Here is a 27,075-nt window from a genome sequence, read left to right on the forward strand (position 1 = left end):
AGCATTTAAAAAACCTTATTTTACTCACACAAAACCATTGAAATTCCATATATAGTTAGTTGCACTAACTATATATCGCGCACCCGCAATCCACTGCTGATCATGTCACATATTACATCATTCATGACATGGTCAGTGACATCACTGATGACATCACTGATGACATCTCAAATGACATCACTGATGACATCACTGATGACATCTCATTTGACATCATTCTTGTGCTAATACGATAAACCTCTTCAGACTCTAATATAACCTTAGATACACTCAGTGTATACAGACACTCACACACTGCCACTCATCCATGGAGTTACTCACACACCCAGTCAGTCATGCAAAGAAACAATCTCACCTCCATTTCTTCAACTATACAGTTAAACACACCTTACTTATTGAAACATATACTAACACATATTTACTCTCTTATACAATCCCTGATACAAGTTCACAATGATCGATACAACCACTCACTCATTCAGTGGCTCTCATGCACAGTTATTTATATATGCCAACTCTCACATGTACTGTGTTTTACATATGGACTTACTATGACATGTAGCATTGAGATATCCATTCACTCATCAATACACTCATGCACACAGTCAACTGCCCATGTAGCTGTTTCGACATGCACTCTTGAACTCATACACCTAGTGAATAAACTGCTCACACATCTATGCATAGAGTCACACACCTTCCAGCCACCCCCACACAAACTCAATCTGCCATAGAAATACTTGGGCAACCAATTAATAACACATATAGCCTCTCGTATAGCTAATGATCAACACATGCAGCAGTTTACAGAACAACAGACATAATGATGCACAAATTAAGACAGTTTAGTCACTAACCCATGCACTCAGTGAGACACATTTAATCACTCACTCATACATTCAGTCATGCACCTACTAAATCCTTCGTCCAGACACTTATACATCTACTCATTCTTCAATATGTAAAACATATTTAAACTTTACAGAAACACACAGTCACTGGATGACGTCATCAGTGATCTCATCAGTGATGTCATTTGAGATGTCATCAGTGATGTCATCAGTGATGTCACTGACCATGTCATGAATGATGTAATATGTGACATGATCAGCAGTGGATTGCGGGTGCGCGATATATAGTTAGTGCAACTAACTATATATGGAATTTCAATGGTTTTGTGTGAGTAAAATAAGGTTTTTTAAATGCTAATTCCTAACTATATATGGTCTATAACCTATGGTTTTTTCAGTGAATTTTCAAGGTTTTGTAAATGCTAATTCCTAACTATATATGGTCTATAACCTATGGTTTTTTCAGTGAATATATATATATATATATATATATATATATATATATATATATATATATATATATATATATATATAAGCAAGACATAACATTCCTTTTTAATTTCAAAGGCACACCTTGGATCTTGATTGCACAGCTTAGTACCTATTTCTGAAGTAAGAGTCCTAACACACATGCTGCCTAAGATTCCCTACTCCTACATATGCTAAAGCCTAACTGACTTTTAAAAAACATGTACATCCATATTTTTAAAGACATCAACTAAGCAAATTATTCACCCAGATCCATTTAAAATCAAGCTTGACTCACAGTGTGATTTTATGCACATGACCAGGATGTTATATGTAATCTACCATGTCTGTCTCTACCTGCAATATGTGTGTCTGTGCTAATAATATTTCACTGTGTCTACTGACTACATGTATATAAGCAAGACATAATATTCTTTTTTCATTTCAAAGGCACACCCTGGATCTTGATTGCACAGCTTAGAGCCTGTTTCTGAAGTAAGAGGCCTAACAGACATGCTGCCTAAGATCCCTATTAGTACATATGGTAAAGCCTAAATGACTTTCAAAATACATATATTTCCATATTTTAAAACACATCAACTAATCAAATTATTCACCCAGATCCATTTAAAATCAAGCTTGACTCATAGTGTGATCTTAGGCACATGAGACACATGTCATGACACACACACAAAGAGAGAAATGACACACATAAAAAGAGAGATTATGCACGTGCAAAGTGACATGAGACAGAGGCGCAGAGTACCTTTTAAGCTAAGAGAGGCAAACTGTTAGAAGGCACAGGTGACATTATTGAAAAATGTGAAAATGTAATTCCTTATTTCACACAGACACTCAGTGTGATCCTTGACAAAAATTTTAAAGCCAGACATTTTACCAGAACACATTTTACATAGTAAATCGTTTTTGACACAAAGCACAAGACATGTAATGTAAATCAGGCTTATGTTGTAAACTAGTGTTTATATTGTTTACTTATTGTAATTGCTATGTAATATGTTTGTAGTGGTCTACAATATGTTATTTTTTCTTTACCACAGATTATAATCATCTATAGAAAGATAAAAGAATATGCCATCAAAGGAAAGACGTAAAAAAAAAAATACAAAAAGGATTTAAGGTCCAAGGAAACAGAAATACAAGACTTATCCAAAACAAAATCTTCAGTGAAAAAAATAATGCTCCTGGTAAGCAAACTAAGAATTTTCTCAGGAAGTTATTGAAATGTCCAAAAAAAAAAGATATTGTTTCAAAGAAGAATAAGACACCTCTAATTAGAAAGAAGAAATTGTGCCCGTCAAAAAATGTTAGACCTGTAGAAGGAGATGATATTGTCTATAGCAATAGAAGTAGAAATCAATTTATTGAAATTCGTAGAAGAATGTTTTATAACAGAATAGTATCCAATTTAATAAAAAAATGTAAAGAAGTGTCAAAAAAAGACCGCTTTTTACAAGAAAAAAAAAGTATAGTTAAGATTGTGGATGAAGCATTTAAAGTGAAAAATAAATTATATAGTTTAGTAATGAATAGAATTCGTACACTAGATAAGGTAATCAATGAATTCAAATCAAAATATAAGTGGAAAAGAGTAATTAATCGGACTAATTTTTGTGATGTTTTTTCTGGAGAATGGAAGCATAGTTCAAGTTGTGAGCCATTTTTTAATAAAGAAAGTTACTTTCAGGATAATGATTTAGTGCATGCAGTTGACACCAGTGGTCGAGCACATGAGGTGAAGAACGGTTGTCCGGTTGAAAAAGAAAAGATTGTGCCTAGAAATACAGAAGAGGTGTTAGCTGATGAAGTTTTAGGGAGATGTCCTAAGGCTCCAGTGTATACTTGGAATTGTAGTAGTATTTGTAGTGTGCGACAGGATTCAATTGATTTGTTTCGCAGTTTCTTACGGACATAAACTAAGAAAAGTCTAAAACAAAAAATGACAATTTTGCAAGAGTTAGATCCTTGTAGAGTGAGAGAAAAAACTGGTTTGCAAGGGCATTCACTGGCTTGTCTTTCAAGAAAAGTATGTTAGAGTGTTTTCCACCATTTTAGGATGTTAGCAGTGCATCATGAGGAGATTAATGAGAAGGTTGTATTATGCAAAAAGTCCAGCACTTAAGCTAAAACAGTTAAACAGTGCTCTTTTGCATGGAACTGAATTAGATGTGAAGAAGATTTGTGAATAAATTGAGTTTTGTTACTTTGGTGAAAAGGAGGACAGTGCAGAAAATGATACAGTAATAGAAGGTAATGTGGAAGAGAATGTAGAGATTTCAAGTACAGAAAAATTTGACCATGAAATTACAAAGTTTAAGGTCAATTCAAGTGAAAGGCCTAATTTTACTTGTGTGTGTTGTCGACAAACTCATTATAAGAATCAGACTATATTAGTTGATTTATATATAAAAAGTGAAACGGAAAATAATAATGAGTGGAAGGATTTTGCAACTTATTTGTTGGTAGAATTTTTTTTGATTTGGGTTCTGATCAAAGTATTTGTAAATATTGTTATAATAAATTACATGAAAACAGAATGCCTGCTAGAGCTGTTCATAATAATCTGGAGTTGGTATTCATTCCTTCTGAATTGATGGATTTAAATGTGTTCCTCCTTTTCAGGCTATTGTTCGCATGGAGCCTAAGACAGGGAAATTGCCTCCTTCAGATTTACAGAGAGGATTAAAGGGAAGAGTTGTTTATTTGCCTCTAGATTTTAAGAAAAATATTGATATAATTGGTGTAGAAAAAGTAGAAGAGGAACCTCTGGTTATTTTATTTAATGGTGTTCCGACAAAGAGTAAAAAAATCTGGCAAGTGTGGTTGTTAGGAAAGTCAAAAAGGCAACGTTGTATTTGGTTAAAAATAATCACTACTACAGAAATGTATATGTAGGAGAAGAAGAAACAACTGTAGAAGAGGACAGTGATTTCTCAGCTGGGCAAATTGAAAAAGTTGATGTCTCTAGAAGTGAAGAAATTTATGAACATTATAGTGTTCATCCATTGCATTCCAAAGAAGTAATGGGGAATGCTACTGACTTGTTTCAAATGAAAGAAGCAAAAGGAAGTCCCATTAGTGTATGGGAAGAAAGTTTGGAAGCTCGTTGTTTTCCACAGTTATTTCCAACAGGTCAAGGTGGACGATATGATGACCGACCCTTGCAGATACCAGCATCTGAATACCGGACATCCAGATTATATGCAGAAGATCCAAGGTTTCGTCAATGCATTCCATATTTGTTCCATCTACTGTTTGAGAGTGACTTGTCTGGACTTTCTTATGCAGTCAACCATATACTGAAAAGTGAAGTACATCTACAAAATGTTTCGGCAAGGGACTTTATGGATAAAGTGAAACTGCAAGACAGTGTTTTGGAATCTCACCTAATTAATCTCTTGGCATGTCAGCGTGGTACTAATGAGTATGGGTACCGTCGTCATGGGGAATTAAAAGGTATTCTAAGAAACTTAGGAACTTGTACATGGGGCAAGATGGCGGCGGCATCCTAGACCGCTGCGAGACACTCTGTGACCAGTGCCTGCAGTTTCAATGAACTGAGAGATGCTTCTCGTTCTTATGATAGAGAGAGAAGGAGAAATAAATCATCAAACCTGATGTGGAGTTAATCGATGAGAGGGATGCCTTGGTACAGGAAGATGCAGCAATAGAGTGATATACAACTGGATGGAGGGGTTCAGACGTCTCACTGACGATCCGGCTGATGCATCGGCGGTCCTGGCGCTACTCTCTCGCCTAACCTTCTTTTCCTCACTTATCGGCATTGCGGTGTTGAGACTCATTAGAAATTCCCTGTCTAGCAAAACCGCCTCTACCAACACTGCCGACAACTTCCAAACAAGTCCTGTGGCTCTGGCGGCAGACAGTTTTACACGTTCACCCAGTGCTGACTCTGACTCTGCGCTTCGAGAAAGCAGTAAGAAAATGGCCCCTAAGAACGCTGCTGCAGCGGCCGCCGCTGCTGCAAAGACCCGCGCGGCAAAGCAGTCTCTCCGAGATCGAGAGCTAACAGAAAAACGAGGAGGTGTCCCGAGCTCCGACGAGATTCACAGCCCTAACGTCGTCCCAGCTTCGGCCCCTATGAGGCATTCTAAACCCGCAAAGCAATTACTGGCTACGCCCGGACCGGGTCCTTCTGTTGTCAAGCTGTTACAGAGAACGCCAGCTCCTCCACCCTCTCCCACTCCTGCTCACCTGTCAGCGGGTCAGCCTTCGGCGTCCGGCCCCTCCTCTGTACTAAAGATCCCGTGTGATGCTGAGAGAAAGCTGTTAGAAGGCGGTGCTCACGATCAAGAGGGAGAGCAGAATGGTAAACATAACGGTCGTATATCGGCAAGCGGAAATTCAATGATCCTAGACTCAGAAGGTACTGACTTGCATTCCTCAGATCATTTTTTGCCTTTGTCTGTCCTTGCCATGGATGAAGTTGAAAGAGCCATGGAACAAGCTCAGGAGGATGTAGTTAACTTAGAAGATTTGGAAAAAGAACTAAACGTTGAGCAGAGACAAATATATGACAAAGTCACCGAACAGATTGAGCATGGTTTATCTCATGAGAAAAAAGAGTGCTCATGTACATCATTTATACCCGTCCGACTCTACGTGAGTGGAGAAGCAGGAACTGGAAAAAGTTTTCTGATTAAAGCAATTGCAACTTATCTGCAGAAAAGAACGGAGTCATCGCTGTCTTGTGTTGTTATCGCTCCAACTGGGTTGGCAGCACATAACATTAAAGGGATTACTTTACATCGTTATTGATGCTACCAGTAGAGCATGATAATAAATTACAATACCACAAGCTATCTGGAGAAGCTTGTTCTGAAGTTTCCCGAGTCTTTAAGAAAATGAAACTTCTTATCATTGATAAAGTAAGCATAATATCAAATGTAATGCTTGCTTTTGTGCATTTAAGAATGCAAGAAATTCTTAAAACAGAGTATGATGTGTTATTTGGAGGCAAACACATCATTGTTTTTGGAGATCTACTGCAACTAACTCCAGTGAAAGGACAGCCAGTGTTTAAAATGCTTACACATGAAGATACAAGCAAGTGCCTAGGAAGCATTGCAAATGTTAACATATGGTTAAATGTCAAATATGCAGAACTGCTACAAAATATACGACAGGCAAAGGATGAAGATTATAAAAAGATTCTACAAGATGTAAGAATTGGAAAAGTAAGTGAGCATGGGAAAGCAGCTTTACATGCACGATTAATTTCAAATTTGTTTCCAAAAGAAAACATTCTCCCAGAGAATATTTTTAAGAGAATTCCGAAAAACAAATCTGTCATATGCTTGATGCCAACTCTGCATGAATGTTCAATCTTCAACAACAAAAATTTAAAGTTGGAAAATCAAGAGATTGTGAAACTGGAAGCTATTGATAAAATAGAACATGAAGGAGCAACTATTATTTTGTCAGAAAAGTTGAAATCAAAATTGGATTCTTTAGAGAAGACAATATCTAAAACTGCTGGTTTGGAAAAGACTCTGTATGCATCTTTAAATTGTCGTATAATTTTACGACGTAATTTACATGTGGAAAGAGGTTTAGTAAATGGAGCAATGGGTCATGTTGTCGATTTTGTGAATTACCGAAATAGAGATGGAATTGAATTTATAAAAATTAAATTTGATGGTATTGAAGAAGTACAACATATCAGTCGTTGTTCTGCCCGATTTTTGCTTGTGAAAGATTTATATGTCCGCTGAAAACAGTTTCCTGTTTCTTTGGAATATGCGGTGACTATTCATAAATCTCAAGGTTTAAGTGTAGATTGTGCTTTGGTGAATATTGGAAGTTCTGTGTTCAAGGAGGGTATGGCATATGTTGCTTTATCTCGAGTCAGAACTTTATCAGGATTGTACTTGATTGATTTTGATGAGACAAAGATTAATGCAGATCTAAATTGTGTAAAGGAATATAATAGGTTAAGAAGAGAGTATGCTCCAAATTTACCTCAATATCCTCTATTTGAAAAGCATGTGGTAGGCCGAAAAAGAAGAAATGAGAAAAATTGTAGTGAAGTTGTAGCAAAAAGAAAAAAAGTAGATGAACCAGTAATTGTAAGCAGAAACAAAAAGGATTCAGTTAAAGATGTTGTTGGATTTCAGTTTGAAAACAGTTCTGGTGTCAACTGCTATGCTAATGTAGTGGTTAACATTGTTTTTTTTCTCCAAACTGTACAAGAACAGATTTCTGAAAATCGTGATCAAACATTTTGTTGCTGTGTTTGAGAAATGTAGCAGTGATAGAACAAAAATACAAAGTGTTTCTGAAATTTGAAATGTTTTAGACATATGTTCTGGTGTAAATCAATTTTGACAGAATATTCAGCAAGATTGTCAGGAATTTCTAATGTGTATGCTTGTTGTATTGCAAGATGAAGGTGTAGATGTAGAAAATCTTTTTGGCCTTTCTTATAAATGGCAGCATGACTGCGACAATTGCTCCTATTCAAGTAGTACTACAATACACACTGAAAGATTTATATATTTGACTTAACCAGCCTGCAAATCAGTGTCATTTAATAATCTAGTTAGACAAGCAAATCAAAACATGGTCTGTACTCAATGTAAATCTGCAATGCTATCAACATTATTTATACAAACATATGGACAGTATGTCATTTTAATGTTCCAATGATGTAGACCTGATGGAACTAAATTAACAACTTTAATTAAAAATTTTGTGGATTCTCAATTATCAATTTCAGGAAGAACCTTTGCAACTACAGCAATCATTTACCATGATGGTCCTTCAACAACATCAGGACATTACACAGCGTATTTAAAATGTCAAAAAGGCTGGAAACACTGTAATGATACTCAATTGTCTTTCAAACAACGTTTGCCTTCTGACTTACACAATTCTTACCTAGTGTTCTTACAACCGAAATTTTAGGGAAGGTAATTAGCCTATGAAGATTGCAGCAGTTAATAAAACTTAGTTTGCTGTTCAAAATTACTTTCCGAGTGAGAGTGATCAAGATAATAAAAAACATGTAGTTCTCATAGAGGTAGTATAAGTATATTACGTAGTGTGTGCAGTGAGTATTATAGAAAATATTAATAAAAAGTAAGCTAGAGGTGGAAATAAAACTATTGTTTCATAATGTAAAAGATGTTGGAGCTTTTCTTTCAGAAACTCGGGTAAATGAGAGATTAGGAATACTGTTGAGTAATTTCCAAAGAAAAGTACTTTCCATATACTAGTTGGCCTCGTGGAAAAGTACATGGATCAAAAGTGAGTTAAGATATGTTTTTTCTAAATTTTACATTATTTATTGTAACTTTGTATGGGTTTTTTAAACACAATCATTTTGATTGTGTTTTTTTTGCCCGCTGTTATATGATGAGTAGTATTGAAGTCACTGTTTTAAGTGAAATTCAATATATTCTGAGAACAGCAAAAATAAACCATATAACATATTGTACACATTTTTTTGTATTTTGTATTATCAAATATATATTATTCTCCCCTTGTCTTATCTTCACTCACCTTTTTCCACCCTCTATCACTCCTCTTAACTCACTCTCACTGGCCTTCTCTCACTCTCCCTCACCTCCCTTCCCTTATTCCACTTTCCTCACTTATCCTCATTCTCTATTCCTTTACTGCCCTTTCCCTCTCTTCTATCCACCACTTTCCAGCTGTCAGTCACTCTACTTCACTCCCCTTCCCCTTCCCCTTCTTTCCTTTCTTTGCTCCCTCAATAATTCCCCTTCTCTCACTCAACTTACTCCACTTCACTCACTCCTTCTCTCACTCCCTCTGTCCTCTCACATCCTCACTCCCCTTCCCTCACTCCCTCTCTCTTAGCCTCACTCTCTCGGTCCTCTCACTCTCTCATTCCTCTTCCATCTCGCTCACTCCCTATAACTCATCCACACTCCCTTACTTACCTTTCTTTGCTCTCTCACTCCCTTTCTGCCACTCTTTCCTTCACTACCTCTATGTTCTCACTCCTTCACTTCCCTTGTCTCATGCTCACTTGCTTTTATCCTCTCTCTATCTTCCCTTTTTCCCCAACCTCACTGCCCTTCACTCACCCTCCCTCACCCTTGTTCCCTTACTTCAGTTCCCTCAGTTATCCTCATTCATCATCCTTAACTCCCCTTCCTCTTTCTCTCCTCACGCACTCACCTTTTCCCAGTCCCTTTGCTTAACTTCTCTTCCCTTTCTTTCCTTCCTTTGCTCCCTCAGTCATTCTCCTTCCCTTACTCACCTTACTGCCCTTTACTCACTCTTTCTCTCACTCCCTCTGTTCTCTCATATTATCACTTGTCTTCCCTCACTCCCTCTCTGTTACTTTCACTCCCATTGTCTGCTCACTGTCTTACGACCCTACATTCACCCTCACTCACCTTCCATCCCTCATTGTCAATAATCCACCGTCATTCACTCTTGCTTCCCTGTCACTCCCCTTTCTTTACTCCCCTTTCTTCCTTTAGTTTTCCTAATGCACATTCCTTTAGTATCTTACTCACCTTCACTTCATTTCTCTCTCCTGCTCTTCTTCTCTGTCACTGAATGTATCCATGTCATTATCCTTTTAGTAATTTGCTCTCCCTCTATTTATTTTTAACTCTCTCTGACCTTCACCATTCCTTTGTTTTCCTTTCTGAGTCCTTCACTCCTACTTTATCTCATACTAACCTTTTATGACTTTTAATCTCCTACTTTGTCTCTTGTATTGTAAAATATTTATTATAAATATTCTAACGTACTTTTTTTTCTCGTTCACAGATATTAAATTTACTGAAAATATGTAATTAAGTTTACATTACATATAAGGTAAGTTTGACATACAAAATTTACTTTCTCAACACTCTTTTCCTTAACCTCACTACTCTTCTCTCATGCTCCCACACCCCTGTTCCCTTACTGGGCTTCCTTCACTTATTCTGAATCTCCATGTTTACTCCCCTTTTCCTCACTCCTCTCTCACACTCACCTTCTTTCAGACCTTCTCCTTTACTTTCCTTCCTCTCTCTTCCCTTTCTTCACTCCTTCACTCTTTTCCCTTCCCTTACTCTCCTTACTCCACTTCACTAACTCCTTCTCTTACTCTCTTTGTCCTCTTACTTCTACACTTCCCTTACCTCATTCTCCCTCTGTTAGCCTCATTCTCTCCGTCCTCTTAGTCTCTCACTCCTCTTCTGTCACGCTCACTTCCTATAACTCAGCCATACTCCCACACTCACCTTCTTTCAGACCTTCTCCTTTACTTTCCTTCCTCTCTCTTTCCTTCCTTCGTTCCTTCACTCTTTTCCCTTCCCTTACTCTCCTTACTCCACTTCACCGAACTCCTTCTCTTAATCCTCTGTCCACTTACTTCTACACTTCCCTTCCCTCATTCTCTCTCTGTTAGCCTCATTCTCTCCATGCCCTTAGTCTCTCACTCCTCTTCTATCACGCTCACTCCCTATAACTCAGACATACTCCCACACTCACCTTATTTCAGACCTTCTCCTTTACTTTCCTTCCTCTCTCTTCCCTTCCTTCACTCCTTCACTCTTTTCCCTTCCCTTATTCTCCTTACTCCACTTCACTAACTCCTTCTCTTACTCCCTCTGTCCTCTTACTTCTACACTCCCCTTCCCTCATTCTCTCTCTGTTAGCCTCATTCTCTCCGTCCCCTTAGTCTCTCACTCCTCTTCTGTCACGCTCACTCCCTATAACTCAGCCACACTCCCACACTCACTTTCTTTCAGACCTTCTCCTTTACTTTCCTTCCTCTCTCTTCCCTTCCTTCGCTCCTTCACTCTTTTCCCTTCCCTTACTCTCCTTAGTCCACTTCACTAACTCCTTCTCTTACTCCCTCTGTCCTCTTACTTCTACACTCCCCTTCCCCCATTCTCTCTCTGTTAGCCTCATTCTCTCCGTCCCCTTAGTCTCTCACTCCTCTTCTGTCACGCTCACTCCCTATAACTCAGCCATTCTCCCACACTCACCTTCTTTCAGACCTTCTCCTTTACTTTCCTTCCTGTCTCTTCCCTTCCTTCGCTCCTTCACTCTTTTCCCTTCTGTTACTCTCCTTACTCCACTTCAGTAACTCCTTCTCTCAATCCCTCTGTCCTCTAGCTTACTCACTCCCCTTCCCTCACTCTCTCTCTGTTACCCCCATTCTCTCCGTCCTCTTAGTATCTCACTCCTCTTCTGTTACGCTTACTCCCTATAACTCTGCCACACTCCCTCACTTATCTTTCTTTGCTCCCTCACTTAGTCCTCTTCTCTCACTCTTTCCTTCACTTCCTCTGTCTCCCCACTCCCTCACTCCCCTTGTCTCACGCTCACTTGCCTTTATCCACTCTCTATCACCACTCTTTCCTCAACCTCACTGCTCTTCTCTTACCCTTCCTCACCCCATTCCCTTACTCCGTTTTCTTCACTTAACCTCATTCCCCTTGTTCACTCCCCTTCCCCTCACTCACCTCCCACACTCACCTACTTTCAATCCCCCTACTTCACTTCCCTGCCCCTCTCGTCCCTTTCTTTGCTCCCTCACTCATTTTCCTTTCCTCTCCCACTGGACTCCACTTCACTCACTCCTTTTGAATTTGTAAAGAATACAGCTCTTTTTGGAGAATTGGAGGTAGTTCTAAAAATAACAGTTTTTTTCTTCTTTTTTAGTTTTTTTTTTTACTTTTTCCGAACGTTTTTAATTTTTTATTTTTTTTGAACAAAAACAAAAATAGGGAATGCCAAACTGCTCAACAGGAGCAAAAAAAAGGGGAACAATATGGGCTGGGGAGGGCAGCGATGGTCTTCTCTTTTGCATACAATTAGCATGATACTCTGCTCCCCGTAGCAAAGCAGTTTGTCACACTGCTTACATTTAATGGTGATGTCACTAAATACAGGTTGAATGTTGGGTATCAGCTCCACTGCTCTTCCTCTCCCCGATGATGTTGCTCCTCCGGTAGAAGTTGAGGCGCCATCTCTCGGGGGATTACGTGCCAGGTCCTTGACACTCTCCCGGGCATAGTTCTGGGGGTGCCTCCTTTGAACATGCCTAATCATTGTTGAGTTGCCAAAACCATATTTCTGGTGCGGTCACCACGAGAAAGAACAGTGTGGCAAATCTTACACTCCACCTTAGGAGCATTTACCTTCTATTCCCCTAGTGGAATTGTAAAAAATTTCCATATGAAGTGCTCCTTCACCTTTGGCTGAGGAGGGTCCACCTGGATAAACTCATCAGAGTCATCACTGCTGCTGGGTGGTCTGGCAGCCATTCTTTCCACTGAATTGAAGAGCAGAAGGGAACAGGTCTTGCTGTCTCCAAAGTGAAAGAGGTAGTGAAGAAAATGGGTGGGGTTTTCATTAGATGTAAAATAAAACAATGAAAAGTGTTATTTTAAGGTCACATGATTTGACGCGCTTACGCTGCGCGCACCGGAGCGCTTCCGGGGGCGCTTACGCAGCACGCCTGAAAGACGTTTTGCTAGCTTTTCGGAAATGCATTTAAAGTTAAAATACGGTTATTTAAAATCAAAAATTCTACTTTTATAAGTATGCCACTGAATGTCTTGCATTATTATTTACTTTAAATACATACTTTTCTTTCCGCACGCGGGAATAGCGCTCTCGCTGTGCTCTCGGGTGCGCTTACCAGTGCGCGCACCCTGAGAGCTCCAAGACAAAATGATAAAAAAACACATGAAAAATACATTAAAAAATTAATTTTAGGAAAAAAAAATTAATAGTTATTAAAAAACAGCTACTAAAAAAACCTAATATTTCACTTTAAAAATCGTAGGTTACAAACTCGATATAGCAAGGAATTAGCTTTTAAAAAACCTTTGAAATTCCCTGAAAAAGCCATAGGTTTCACAATCGTTATAGTTAGGAATTAGCATTTAAAAAACCTTTGAAATTCACTAAAAAAACATAGGTTTCACAATCGTTATAGATAGGAATTAGCATTTAAATGAACTTTGAAATTCACTGAAAAAAACATAGGTTTCACACCAGTTATAGTTAGCTGAACATTTTACTCATACAAAACCATTGAAATTCCCACGTTATAGTTAGTTGGACTCACTATAACTCGCGCGCCCGCAATCCACTGCTGATGATGTCACATATTACATCATTCATGACATGGTCAGTGACATCACTGATGACATCACTGATGCCATCTCAAATGACATCACTGATGACATCATCCAGTGACTGTGTGTTTCTGTAAAATTTAAATATGTTTTACATATTCAAGAATGAGTGGGTGTATAAGTGTCTGTATGAAGGATTTAGTTGGTGCGTGACTGACTGTATGAGTGAGTGATTAAATGTGTCTTACTGAATGCATGGGTTTGTGACTAAACTGTCTGAATGTGTGCATCATTATGTCTGTTGTTGTGTAAGCTGCTGCATGTGTTGATCAGTAGCTATATGAGTGGCCATATGAGTTATTATTTGGTTGCCCAAGTATTTGTATGTGAGGCTGCATGTGTGTGTGGGTGGCTAGGAGGTGTGTGACTCTGTGCATACATGTGTGAGCAGTTGATTCACTTGGTGTATGAGTTCAAGAGTGCATGTGAAAACAACTGTATAGGCGGTTGACTGTGTGCATGGGTGTGTTGGTGAGTGAACGGATATCTCAGTGCTACATGTCCAAGTAAGTACATATGTAAAAAACAGTGCATATGAGAGTAGGCATATATAAATGACTATACATGAGAGCCTCTGATTGCATAAGTGACTGTATGGATCAATGTGTACTTGTATCAGTGATTGTAAAAGAGAGTAAGTATGTGTTAGTCTATGTTTGAATAAGTAAGGTTTTGTGTGTATAACTGTATAGATGAGGAAATGGGAGTGTGATTGATTCTTTGCATGACTGACTAGGTGTGTGAGTAACTCCATGGATGAGTGGCAGTGTGTGAGTGTCTGGATAGGTGTATGAGTGCATATGATAGTGTTGTATAGATGAGTGACTGTATGTATGAGTGATTGTATGGGTGATTGAGTGGATGTGTGTGTAGACTTAGGAATCACTGAGTGTGTATGTAGTAACTGGTATTGGTGTGTCAATGGTTTCAGGAATGGTAGTCTGTATTTATTTATTTATTTATTTATTATTTATTTTACACATTTTTAAAGCGCACTGTTACCCGGAGTTGTCCTGGCGCTGGGTGATCACTCATGTGCGTGTGCTGAGGAGTTTTTGAGTAAAGAGCCACGTCTTAAGGGCTCTCCTGAATGCCAGCAGGTCGGAAAACTGTCTGAGGCTCTGCGGCAGTGCGTTCAAGGCTTTAGCCGCACCCAAGAAAAAGCTCCTGCCCCCCCAGCGAGCTTTCCTGACTCTTGCAACTATCATCAGCCCCTGCTCGGCTGACCTTAGGGATCTTGCAGGCTTGTACCAATGGAAGAGCTGCTTCATACATTGGGGGCCAAGGCCATGCAGTGCCTTAAAGATCACGCAGAGTGTTTTGAAAACTATTCTTTTACGTACTGGTAACCAGTGTAGCTTCATCAGGTCCTGTGCTACCGAAGCAAACTTGGGTGTACCCGTGATCAGGCGGGCTGCTGCATTCTGCAGGATCTGGAGTATGTTTAGTAGTCCTTGTTAGGCATTCATCAGGAGGCTGTTGCAGTAATCCAGACGGGACATCACCAATCCTGTTACCACTGTCTTCCTATGTTCATCCTCCAAAAACGGCAGAACTTTCCGGATGATTTTTAACACATAGTGGGCTGTTGAGGTTAGTGCATTAATTTGTGGTTTGAAGGACAGCGATTCATCCATTAGTACACCCAGGTTTTTAACCTTCGCCACCGGAGAAGGGGGGGTCCCCATTTCCTCTGGCCACCAACGTGGGGACCAGAAGTTGTCTTTGGACCCAAATAGCAACACTTCTGTCTTTGCTGAGTTGAGTTTAAAACAGTTTAGTGCCATCCAGTTGCTAACCTCTCGCATGCAGCCTCTGAACCTGTCTGCTGTGCTTTCTGTTTCACCCGGGAGCAGCGACACCACAATCTGTGTGTCGTCTGCATACGATGTAAGGTTCAAACCAAAGTATCGAATCACTGGCGCTAGGGTGGAGACGTACACATTAAAAAGAGTAGGACTCAGGGAGGACCCCTGTGGGACTCCGCATGGAAGCACAAATGGGTGTGATTCAAAGTCCCCCAGGGCCATCGTCTGAGTCCTGTTGGAAAGGAAGGCCTGCAAGATCTTAAGTGCCTTTCCTTGAATTCCACAGGCCCCCAACTGTCCACCAATAACTTATGATGGACCGTGTCGAAGGACGCGGACAAGTCCAGCAGGATCAAGGCGGCTCTGCCACCTGCATCCATCACTGTTCTTATGTCTTCGGCAGACTTGATCAATGCCGATTCCGTGCTGTGCTCGGCCCGGAAGCCATTCTGAGATGGATCTAGACGTTCTCCTGTCCTCAGGAAGGTACTCAGCTGCGTGTTTAGTATACTCTCCATGATTTTGGCTGGGAGGGGTAATCTGGCGATGGGCCGATAGTTGTTCAGCTCGGTTATATCCAGGTTAGCTTTTTTAAGAAGGGGCAAAATGGATGCTTGCTTCCATCGTGAGGGGAATTCAACGCTATCCAGCATGAGATTGAACAGGGGGCTAAGTCCTGCAGCAATGGTAGAGGGTGCTAGTTTTGCAGTTGTGGATGGGCAAGGGTCATGAGGGGAGCCTGATTTTATCCTTTGTAATCGGTTTGCTACCTCCTCCTCACTAAAAGGAGTGAACTTAAGTAATGTATCCCTTTTGCTATCAATCTCTGGGTCTGCATTAGAGGGCCTGAGTCCTGACTAGGTTGTCTAGAGAGTAGTAAGCATGGGCGCAAAATCCGTTCCGCTCGCTGATTTTTCGGATTTTCGGCAAATCCGCAATCCGCGAACTCTCGCGGATGTGGCGAAAATACGCAAATCCGCGCGGATTTTTTGCTTGTGTTCGCACTGCTCGCGGTCCGCGGCGCGGGCAGCAACAATCTCGCACTCGCGAAAGTACAAAAATTACAATTGGGGAGGGGTGAAGGAAGTGGCCCAGTCTCCAACTTCCTGTTCCTGTCCAGCAAGCTCCTCCCATAGGGGTGGGGTGAAGGAAGTGCCCCAGTCTCCAACTTCCTGTTCCTGTCCAGCAAGCTCCTCCCATTGCTTAGTCCATTTCCTGGCCACTTTGATTTTGATCTTGACTGGGAAGGATTACTTTTTGTGGATGCTGCTGGATATTTGGATTTGAGGCCTTTTGGATTACTTTTGGATTAGAAATTTTATTTCACAAGGAAGCAAGTTGATGTTGTTTGTTTGTGGTGATTTTTGTGTGTGTTGCTTGTTTTTCGACTTTTTGGGGGGGAACATCTGCAAGTTCGCGAGCTGAAGATTTTTTTGCTTGTGTTCGCACTGCTCGCGTCCCGCGCAGCAACAATCTCGCACTCGCGAAATTGTAAAAATTACAATTCTGCACATGAATTGAAAACCACCAGGCTTAGTTATGGGTACATGCATGATACAACTGTTTTGTTGAAATTTATTTTTAACATGATTCTGGCCAGGGCATGGATGGCATTGGATTGTGGTGATTTTTGTGTGTTTTACGACTTTTTGGGGTGGTGTTGGGGGCTTGTTATGTGGGTGAGGGCCATTTTATTGCCTGGTCCCGTGTGGGTGGGGGTCTATGGGCCATTTTTAAGCCAGTTTGTGTGCTTTGTGCGATAGGCCTGCACCCAGTGTGCTCTGATTTCATCCAATATGGCCAGGGGGCCCAGAATCGGTCTGTTCGCGGATTTTGCTGGTTTTTCGGCACGTTCGCGCCGTGAAGCAACAATCTCGCACTCGCGAAATTGTAAAAATTGCAATTTTGCACCAGAAAACCACCAGCAGGCAGCATAAGCCTTCTGAAACTTCATGGATGGCATTGGATTGTGGTGATTTGATTTGTGTTGTGTTTTTTGACTTTTTGGAGTAGGGGTTGGGGGCTGGCTATGTTGGTGGTGGCCATTTTGAGGCATGGTCCTGGCCATGTGGATGGGGGTCAAGCGGCCATTTTGAAAGCAGGCAGTGAGCTTTGTGCCATAGGCCTGCACCCATTTTGCCTTGCTTTCACACATTGTGCCCAGGGGGAGTCAGTGGTACATGAAACTATAACCCTCTCTGTGTGTGCTCTCTTGGATCAATGTTAAATTCCTGTTTCCCAAAAATTTAGCAATTCTTAATTTTGAAATTTCCATATTGTGTGGTGTGCACGAGTGTATTCATAAATGCCTACTTGCAAACTATTTATTGAAGTTCTACATATGCAACATATATTTACTGATGTTCCTCTGTCTTTGTTTGCTTGTAGGTGCATAAAGTCAATAAATCCGCATCATCGTTGAGCATCAGTGCCAGGAAGAAGTCCTGCTGCGGCCTGTTGTTCCGATATCTGAAGAAGATGGCTCCAAAAAGAGGTGCCCGTAGGTCCTCTAGCAAGAAAGATGTCTCTACTAAGGAGAAGAAGAAGCAAGTGGCACCACTTACCAAGGAGACTGGTGGCACCACCACTAAATTTTTGTGGGGAAAACAAAGGCCCACCATGAGTGCTGGACAGGTAGCCTGTTTAGTGGTTACATCACCAACGACCAGTGATGTTGGCTCATCGCAAGAAAGTAGCAGCACACCATCAACACAGGTTGTAACTCATCTCACCAGTACTATTCAACAACCAAAGCCGCAACAACAACTGTATGGGTTACTAGTACAAGCACAAGTACATGCGCAAGGAGCTGTCCGAGAAGGAGCTGTTCGAGAAGGAGCTGTCCCAGAAGCAGCTGTCCGAGAAGGAGCTGTCCGAGAAGGAGCTGGCCGAGAAGGAGCTGGCCGAGAAGGAGAAGGCCGAGAAGGAGAAGGCCGAGAAGGAGAGGTCCATGGAGAGTTGCAAGTAGCGATCAGTGAAGAGGCCCATGTAGCGGCGCATGGAGCGGTGCAAGTGCCCACAATGGTTGTTCTTCCAGAAGTAGGGGCACAGGAGGAAATTGACTTTGGAGCCGGGGTATCATGTCAGGAAGACGAAGGCACTCCTCCTGATGATTCATTTTCTCCCAGCTCCCCACCAAAGAAAAGATCAAGGAGTGTGTGTAGAAGTTCCTCTTCAAGCCCCGCTCCATCAGATGATGATCTGGATCTAGATTGGCACCCATCTCCGACGTCTGAGAGGGAGGCACACCATGAGCTGCGAAAGGTATCAAATGTTAAAAGGAAGGCCCCAGAAAGCTCATACTTATGGATCCGAACGTCGGACTTGATGAAGTGGTTCATTCTGATGTTGATGAACAGGATGACAGCAATGACCTAGTCATCACACACGTCATTCCAGCCACACCGGCCATGCAGCAGACAGACATTTATACCCTATCCCGACGTCAGGCTGAGCGTGACCCTGGCGACGTGCCACTGGTAGCACCACCAATGCAGTCAAGTAGTACAACAAGTTCAACAAAACCTACAGCTCCCATATTTTCTCCCCAGAGGGGGACTCCATCCAGCTCGACTCCCTCAAGTAGGGTTGCTGAAATAATTGCACAACCCAGTAGATGTCTGCAAGGCTCATCCACCACTGCTTCATCTGGCATTGGCAGTATCATCTCGTGCGCCAAAACCAGAGGTTTCAAGTCCCCAGTTTGGAACTATTTTAGTGTCCATGCAAAGTATGATAACATAGCCGTTTGTTGCATTTGTAAGACTAGCGTTAGCCGTGGTAAGACTGGTACCAACTATGGAACCGGAGGCCAGATAGGTCATCTTGAAAGAAGGCACGCTGTCGAATGGTTTGCGCACCTAGCAAACATCAAGGGAAAGCAATCCCAAAGGGCAAGTGGCCAAAATATACCCATACTAGGTGTTTCATCTGAAGATGACGGGGAGGTAGAAGAAGCGTCAGACATGTGTCCGGTTGCACCCAGTACCCCTGGCAGCACCACACCCTCCGGAACACATAGGAGGCACACTGAGAGTCTGGGAGACACACCAATGCGGAAAATGTCAACACTGATCAGAAGTGGGTCGAAGAAGGCATCAGCATCATCCCGTAAATTTGTCCAGCACACCATTTCAGCCATGTTCTCCTCAGATGTGCAATTTCAACGCAACCACCCAATTGTACGCCTGTATAACACTAAGCTGGCTAAAATGCTAGCGGTGGACCTTCTCCCTTTTTCGTTTGTCGAAGGTGTGGGTTTCCTTGAACTCGTGGCAACACTGGCCCCTAAATGGAAGGTTCCTAGCCGGTTCTATTTTGCCAGGGTTGCTGTTCCAGCACTATATAAAGAGGTGCTTGAGTTGGTTGGGGCTGCTTTGCAGAAGAGTGCTGTTCACACTATACACCTGACAACCGACATGTGGACCAGTTCCAAGCCCTTGATTACATGTGCATCACTGCACACTGGGTCTCTTTTTCAGGGGTTACAAAACAGATAAATGCAGGTGGTGACTTGGTCGAGATTTTTAAGGGTGCTCGTAAACATGCAACATTAGCCATGTTTGGCATGGAGAAAAGTCATACTGCAGCCAACATTTTGGATGACTTTAACAAAAAGGTCTCGCAAAGGCTGCCCCCAAGAAAATGCAAGGTTGGTTATGTTTCTACTGATAATGGCAGCAATGTAGTTAGGGCCATGGAGGACGGTTTCTATTTCAGAGTGCCGTGTTTGGCGCACTGTATGAACCTTGTCGTGCAAAAGTTCTTGAAAAAAGAACTTGCAGTCGACAAAATACTGACCATCTGCAGAAGAATATGCACACATTTTAACCATTCGTTTAAGGCCCGGAAGGAGCTGAGGCGCAAGCAAAATGAACGTAGTATGCCAGTGAAAGCACTTATCCAGGAGGTGGCAACACGTTGGAACTCAACCTTCTACATGCTTGAGCGTCTGCATGAGCTGTTTCCAGTACTCAATGAGTATTTCTACAACCTGGGTGGTGATACAACAGAAATGATGCTAGCGGTGGAGCAATGGCAGCTAGTTAAAAGCCTGACAGACATGCTTCGTCCTTTCGAGGTCTTCACGCGTGACGTCAGCAGGGAGGACTGTTCTTTGAGCAAAGCTATCCCATTGTTGCTGAAGCTCGAGCACCAAGTCAAGGTGGTGTCTTCACAATTAAAAGATGCTGGAAAGAATGAAGCATATGAGTTGGCGCAGAGATTATTACAACGCCTAATTAGCAATAAATGGCTTGTAAATATCAAGAAACAACAGCACTACATTTGTGCTACTATTCTGGATCCACGTTACAAAAAGCCATTGTTTGGCAAAGTAAAAATTCCTTTTGAATCATCAGATGTTACAGAGTACAAAGGTTGGCTAGCTCAGTAAGCCATTCGTTTTGAAAGAGAGCGGAAGGAAACTGTACGAGAAGACAGTACTACTAGTGAATCAGCAGGCCATCAGGCGTCCCAAAAAAGCACTTCTGCATCTGTGCCTCTGGCAGAAGTGAGTGACTTTTCCACTAAGCCGTTAACCACACCAGCAACCGTATCATCTGCACCAGGCCCAGGCGATATGTCTGAAGCGGATTGGCTAAGTGAGCTAGGGTTTCCTTGTCCCAGAAAGGACACAGAAGTGCAAAGTACAGGAATGCGGGAGGACATTCTTTCAATGGTGCAGGCCTATCTGGATGACTCCACAGCGGTCAATATTACTGAGGACCCATTGGCGTATTGGCATGGGAAAAGAAAAATATGGCGAGAGCTCACCAACCTGGCTATCAATTACTTGTCTTGCCCACTCGCAAGCGTGTCTTCAGAACGTGTTTTTAGTTCTGCTGGTGGCATTGTGACTTGCAAAAGGTCCCGCCTCTTGCCCGCAAATGTGGAGCGGCTCACCGTGATAAAGATGAACCAGCACTTCATACCACCAGATTACAAAGTACGAGAATGCACGCAGGAAGAAGAGGACACCGACCTACCTGAGGAAAGTTCTCCTCAGTTACCAGAAGTACAACCGAGTGATGAATTAGCAGAGTATGAGGACGAGTTCTGCTTCCCTGACAGCGAGTTCTGAAAATGAGTCAATGACTCATTAACTGTAAATTTAGTCCTCCTTATTCACTTTTATTCCTGTGTGTCTGTCTTTCTTTGTTTAGCAAGTGCTTCATCACATTCACAACAAAACTGTAATCACCCCATCACAAGCAACAACAAGCCCATCAGCAGAACTGTCTTGATTTTGATGCCGCAGCATTCCTCATGTTCACAACAGTTAGTTGACAAGAACTCAGTCCTGGTCGTCTATCCTCCTCCACCACTCATCCTATCCATTTCAGGTAATGCTGATGCCTGGATTCTGCACAATGAAGAAACTTACGTTGAGTCCCCTAAAGAGGGACTGGAAGTAGTGAGTCCTCATTTAAATACATTTTGCTAAGTGTGACTTTTTTTCCCCGATTTGCATTTTTGGCTGTTTGGGGGTGTCAAACTTGTTTGCGCTTGGGTTTACGGGTCTTGGCTGGGCCATTGCTGGCAAGGTCTATTAAGGGATGAAATTGGCCAGTTGTGGCCCTGCTGCAGAACGCTTTAGGACTCTGTGAATTCCAGTTGGAGCCAGCCCTCAAACACAAATTACAGGTAAGATAAGCGTGTGGATGGGAGGTAGTATAATGGAGTGTTCGGAGAGGCGAGAGAGTGACAGTGGTACTAATAGTAAAGTCCTAGGGCTCTTGAATTAACAAACTCTGTGACAGGCATTTACTTTGGAAAACATTTGGCCTATTGCACGTGAACGTTTAGGCGTTATTATTGCTCGCTTGCCTGTCTTAGGGGTGCTGTCTGTGGGGCTTCTAGGTTTTTGTGGTGTGTGAGCACCGCTGCCACAAATTCTAATGTTGATTGCTTTTGTTTTGCAGAAAATCCACGCCGGGAAACTCCAGTTGTGGCCCTGCTGCAGAACGCTTTAGGACTCTGTGAATTCCAGGTGGAGCCAGCCCTCAAACACAAATCACAGGTAAGATAAGCGTTTGGATGGGAGGTAGTATAATGGAGTGTTCGGAGAGGCGAGAGAGTGACAGTGGTACTAGTAGTAAAGTCCTAGGGCTCTTGAATTAACAAACTCTGTGACAGGCATTTACTTTGGAAAACATTTGGCCTATTGCACGTGAACGTTTAGGCGTTATTATTGCTCGCTTGCCTGTCTTAGGGGTGCTGTCTGTGGGGCTTCTAGGTTTTTGTGGTGTATGAGCACCGCTGCCACATTTCTAATGTTGATTGCTTTTGTTTTGCAGAAAATCCACGCCGGGAAACTCCAGTTGTGGCCCTGCTGCAGAACGCTTTAGGACTCTGTGAATTCCAGGTGGAGCCAGCCCTCAAACACAAATTACAGGTAAGATAAGCGTTTGGATGGGAGGTAGTATAATGGAGTGTTCGGAGAGGCGAGAGAGTGACAGAGGTACTAGTAGTAAAGTCCTAGGACTCTTGAATTAACAAACTCTGTGACAGGCATTTACTTTGGAAAACATTTGGCCTATTGCACGTGAACGTTTAGGCGTTATTATTGCTCGCTTGCCTGTCTTAGGGGTGCTGTCTGTGGGGCTTCTAGGTTTTTGTGGTGTGTGAGCACCGCTGCCACATTTCTAATGTTGATTGCTTTTGTTTTGCAGAAAATCCACGCCGGGAAACTCCAGTTGTGGCCCTGCTGCAGAACACTTTAGGACTCTGTGAATTCCAGGTGGAGCCAGCCCTCAAACACAAATTACAGGTAAGATAAGCGTTTGGATGGGAGGTAGTATAATGGAGTGTTCGGAGAGGCGAGAGAGTGACAGTGGTACTAGTAGTAAAGTCCTAGGGCTCTTGAATTAACAAACTCTGTGACAGGCATTTACTTTGGAAAACATTTGGCCTATTGCACGTGAACCAACACGATGACAGTGTTCAGTTAAATGAACTTACTGCAAAACCACCACCCACCAAGCTCAAAAGTAGTAAAAAAACAGGTATGCTCAGATAAAGTTTGAAAAAGTATATTTATATCCCTAACAAAATAATCTCCCGCAAGACCCTCCCTAACCCCAACAAATAAATAGTCCTTCAAAAGTCCCCAAAAAACCCAACTCCCAATTCCCACCCCCCAAAAGTCTCTAAAAAGGGGCAAGGGACACTCTAGGGATGCAAGGTGTTGAGTTTGGCCTCCAGGGCATCATGCCTTAGGGCCAGGGCATCATACTTCTCCTGGAGGGTGGCGTGATCTAAGCGGAGGCCCTCCACCACATTCTGATACTCGTTCCATTTCTGGACCTCCGCCTCTAGGTCGGACACTCTGCGGAGTGCACGGCGCAAGCGAGCCTTAACAGTACTGTGAGGTGCAGCCTTTGCTGCTCGGCGGTGGCGTCTTCCAGCACGGCTCCGGTTCGCTGGAGCACTGCGCTTACCGGCAGAACATGGGGTCACGGAGGAGGATGTAGATGTTAGATTTGATGCACTGGAGTGCGTGTCGTCCCCCTTCAGTTCCACCAGCCGCCGATATTCAGCAACAGTTGCTTCCAGCCTCCGTTGCCGGGCCAGTACAGCCAGCATACTCCTCGTCGGTTTTGAGGTTTTAGTATTGCCAACTATATGAAGAAAGAAAGACATAATATGTAACCAATGCTCTTTAAGAATATGATTAACACAAAATAATTCAGCAGGAAGTTGTGTCACAGTACAACTAGCAACTAGCCAGCGCAGTACAAAACTATTCAGGCCAGTATCATGGGCGTCCGCAGGGAGGGGCAAGGGGGGGCGCTTGAATCACCATTTCCCTTCCCACAACTCACTTGTATCCTTGGTTTGATGCTCTTTCATATGAAAGAGATCTGGCAGAAGCCCAGGCGATATGTCTGTTTCCCTCTCTCTCTCTCTCTCTGTCTCCCTCTTTATGTCTCCCTGTGTCTCCCTCTATCTCGCTGTCTCTCTCTCTCTGTCTCCCTCCCTCACCCTCCCTCTGGCTCCCTCCCTCTCTCTCTCCTTCTGTCTTCCTCTCTCTCTGTCTCTGCCTCTATCTGTCTGTCGGTCCCAGCCTGCTGTAATTACCATATTGTAATTTGTCACTGGGCCACCACTGGATACACATCATATCCTATCTAAGAGTCAGATAGTACCATGATCCAGCTTACCTGTACTCGCCACCGCCACTGTCTCCTTCCTCACAGTCTGTACTTCTTGGTCCGACTCCTCTAGCGCCGCCTCCTCCCCAGATTGATCCTCGGACTCAGAGTCAATGATCACCACCACATCCGAGCTGGCCCCGCCACCAGATGTTCCACCTACAAAGTAGATTTAAGAATGTTAGATTACACCACTCACTAGTATTTGGTCTATGAATGAAAAAATGTGAAAACAACAGAAAAATTAATTGACTGTCTACTCTAGTCTAAAGTAAAAATGTCCCTCCTTCCAGGGAAGGCTGTTGTCTTGCTTCACTTTTTTGTCACAATTGTTGAATGCTTGCTTAATTTTAACACACACCATTTTTCTCTGAACAGACAGAAACTGGACTTCTAAGGACAAGAGCAACATCAACTTCAAACCAAGTGAAAGCTCGGCTCGACCACAAGAAATGTGTTCCATTACTCATCAACTCAGCACCAAGCACTTTTCCATTTCCAACTAACTTTATTTTAATATATGTGTTTACTTAAACTTTTAATAAAGCTTTTAAACTTGAATAGACTCTGTGGTTTTTGGTCCTCCAGACTAGAGTGACTGAGCGAAAAGTTTTGCAATTTTTGCAAGGAGGAGTCCGTGCCGCTGACACTACCAGGTTTATACAGTGTGCCAAACACGCCACTCTGAAATATTATTACTCTGGTCTTTGGTGTCCATAGTTCGATTTGTGGAGAATTGTCCCTGCAACAGTAGGATTATTGATTTTGCTCCTATCTAAACACTATTTCGAAACAATTAAATTAGGAACGCTTGGACAACAATAGGTCCTCTATATTTAAATGAAAACTTACTGGGGCCAGCAAAGGAGCACTCGCCGCCCTGGCCTGCATCCTCCTCCTTTGGAGCCACTGCATCCGATTTTTCGGTCCGCTTGCCCCTGGGCGGACCTGACGTACAACATGAAAGAATGAACAGAAAACATTGATGATTGCTGCTTGCCGATGTCCTTGTCAACCAAATCAAACATTTAGAAAGAACAAGAACCAACTATTTCATCCAAAATGAGGGCTACAAAGGAAGGACTGCACCTGAGCCTCTACTCTAGGGGCAGATTTACAAGCCCGTTGCAGCTCTTTTGCTCCATTCTTGCGTCAATTTTGTGACGCAGTGCCACAACAAGAGAGGCGCCATGGTGTGGCGTATATTAACAACGTTACGCATATGGGAGATGGATCCCATTCTAAATCCCTGCACCATTAGGGAGCGTTCCAGCGCAAGGGAGGGCGTTCCTGCGCAGGAACGCATGCTAAAAGTGGCTATGGGGAATATATAAATTTCAATCAGTCATTTAGGACAATGATGCGTCACTGAAACCCTGCGCCTGCATGAAGCAGACTTACGGCTTGACGCAGCATTGCTGGAGCTGCGCCATCGTTGCAACGCAACTCCATCAATGAGCCGCCTTTACGGCACCGATGCGTAACGCTTCGGTGACGTTTTGGGACCATGGTGTGCCGCATTGTAAATACGGCGCACCATGGGTGGTGCTGGCGTGCCGCACACTTTGCAGGGATGCACAGGTAATTGCTAATCTGACACTTAGGGGCATACTTACGAGTTCTGAGCTGGACACCTCCAGATGTGCACCAGAACAAATGCGTATTGCAAAACTAACCTTGCGTCACGGCAGATGCGCCGCAATTACAATGCGGCAAACCCTGGCGCAAGGTTAGGCAGATGCGTGACGCATCTCGTGACGAAAGAGAGGCGCATCCCTAGAGTCGCGTCGCAGGCGCGATGCAACTATAGCAATGCTCAGGGCTGCCCAATACTCAACATACCGCATCAGTCCTTACGCCTGCTTCAAGCAAGCAGGCATAAAGAATTGACGTAGCAGCGTCGCGGAAGTGCCTGCGTTAAATCTTTTAGATTTCACGCAGGCACTTTAGCGAGGCGCACAGCTGCCTGACCGCCACCCCCCACCCCCCCCTGCGTGGGAACGCACCCATTGTGGCGCAGGCCCAGGCCTTAACGTGGCGCATCTCCTTAGATGCATCACGTTGTACATGACTCGCAGGGATGCGCCACGTTTACGTCGCTGTGCGTCAGGTAAGGCAGCGTAAACGTGGCACAAGGGGCTTGTAAATCTGCCCCTTTGTGTCTAGCATTACGCAGTTCTGTAAAATACACTCATACATTACTCAGCCCAATTAAATGAACACAAAATAGAAAACAAATAAGCAGTGGCACCGCCACAGAGAAGGAGAACAGTGCACCTGAAATGCACAGAAGATTTTGAAATATTAATTTACCTCTGTTATCAATGTAATCAGCAGCATTATTGCTCTTTGTAAAAAAGTTAAAGCAAACATTTGCAATATAACACAGTCACACAGAGCAGGAGAAAAAACAGAGTAGTGAGTGATGAAAAAATTGCTACTACTACTCACCAAGCCCGGGGACCTCCACTCCCAGCACGTCTAGCAGGTCGCGCTCTCGGTCCAGGATATCGGTCCAGCGGTGGGTTACTTGATTGTAGGTGCGCTGGACCCCCGTGATCTTAAAAAGGGCCCGGCACACCTGCCCCCACCGCTTCCGTCGCTCCTGGCTGTTGGTGTAACCAGCAGC

The sequence above is a fragment of the Lissotriton helveticus genome, chromosome 2_1 (assembly GCF_964261635.1).
Source record: "Lissotriton helveticus chromosome 2_1, aLisHel1.1, whole genome shotgun sequence".
In the NCBI taxonomy this organism is placed as follows: domain Eukaryota; kingdom Metazoa; phylum Chordata; class Amphibia; order Caudata; family Salamandridae; genus Lissotriton; species Lissotriton helveticus.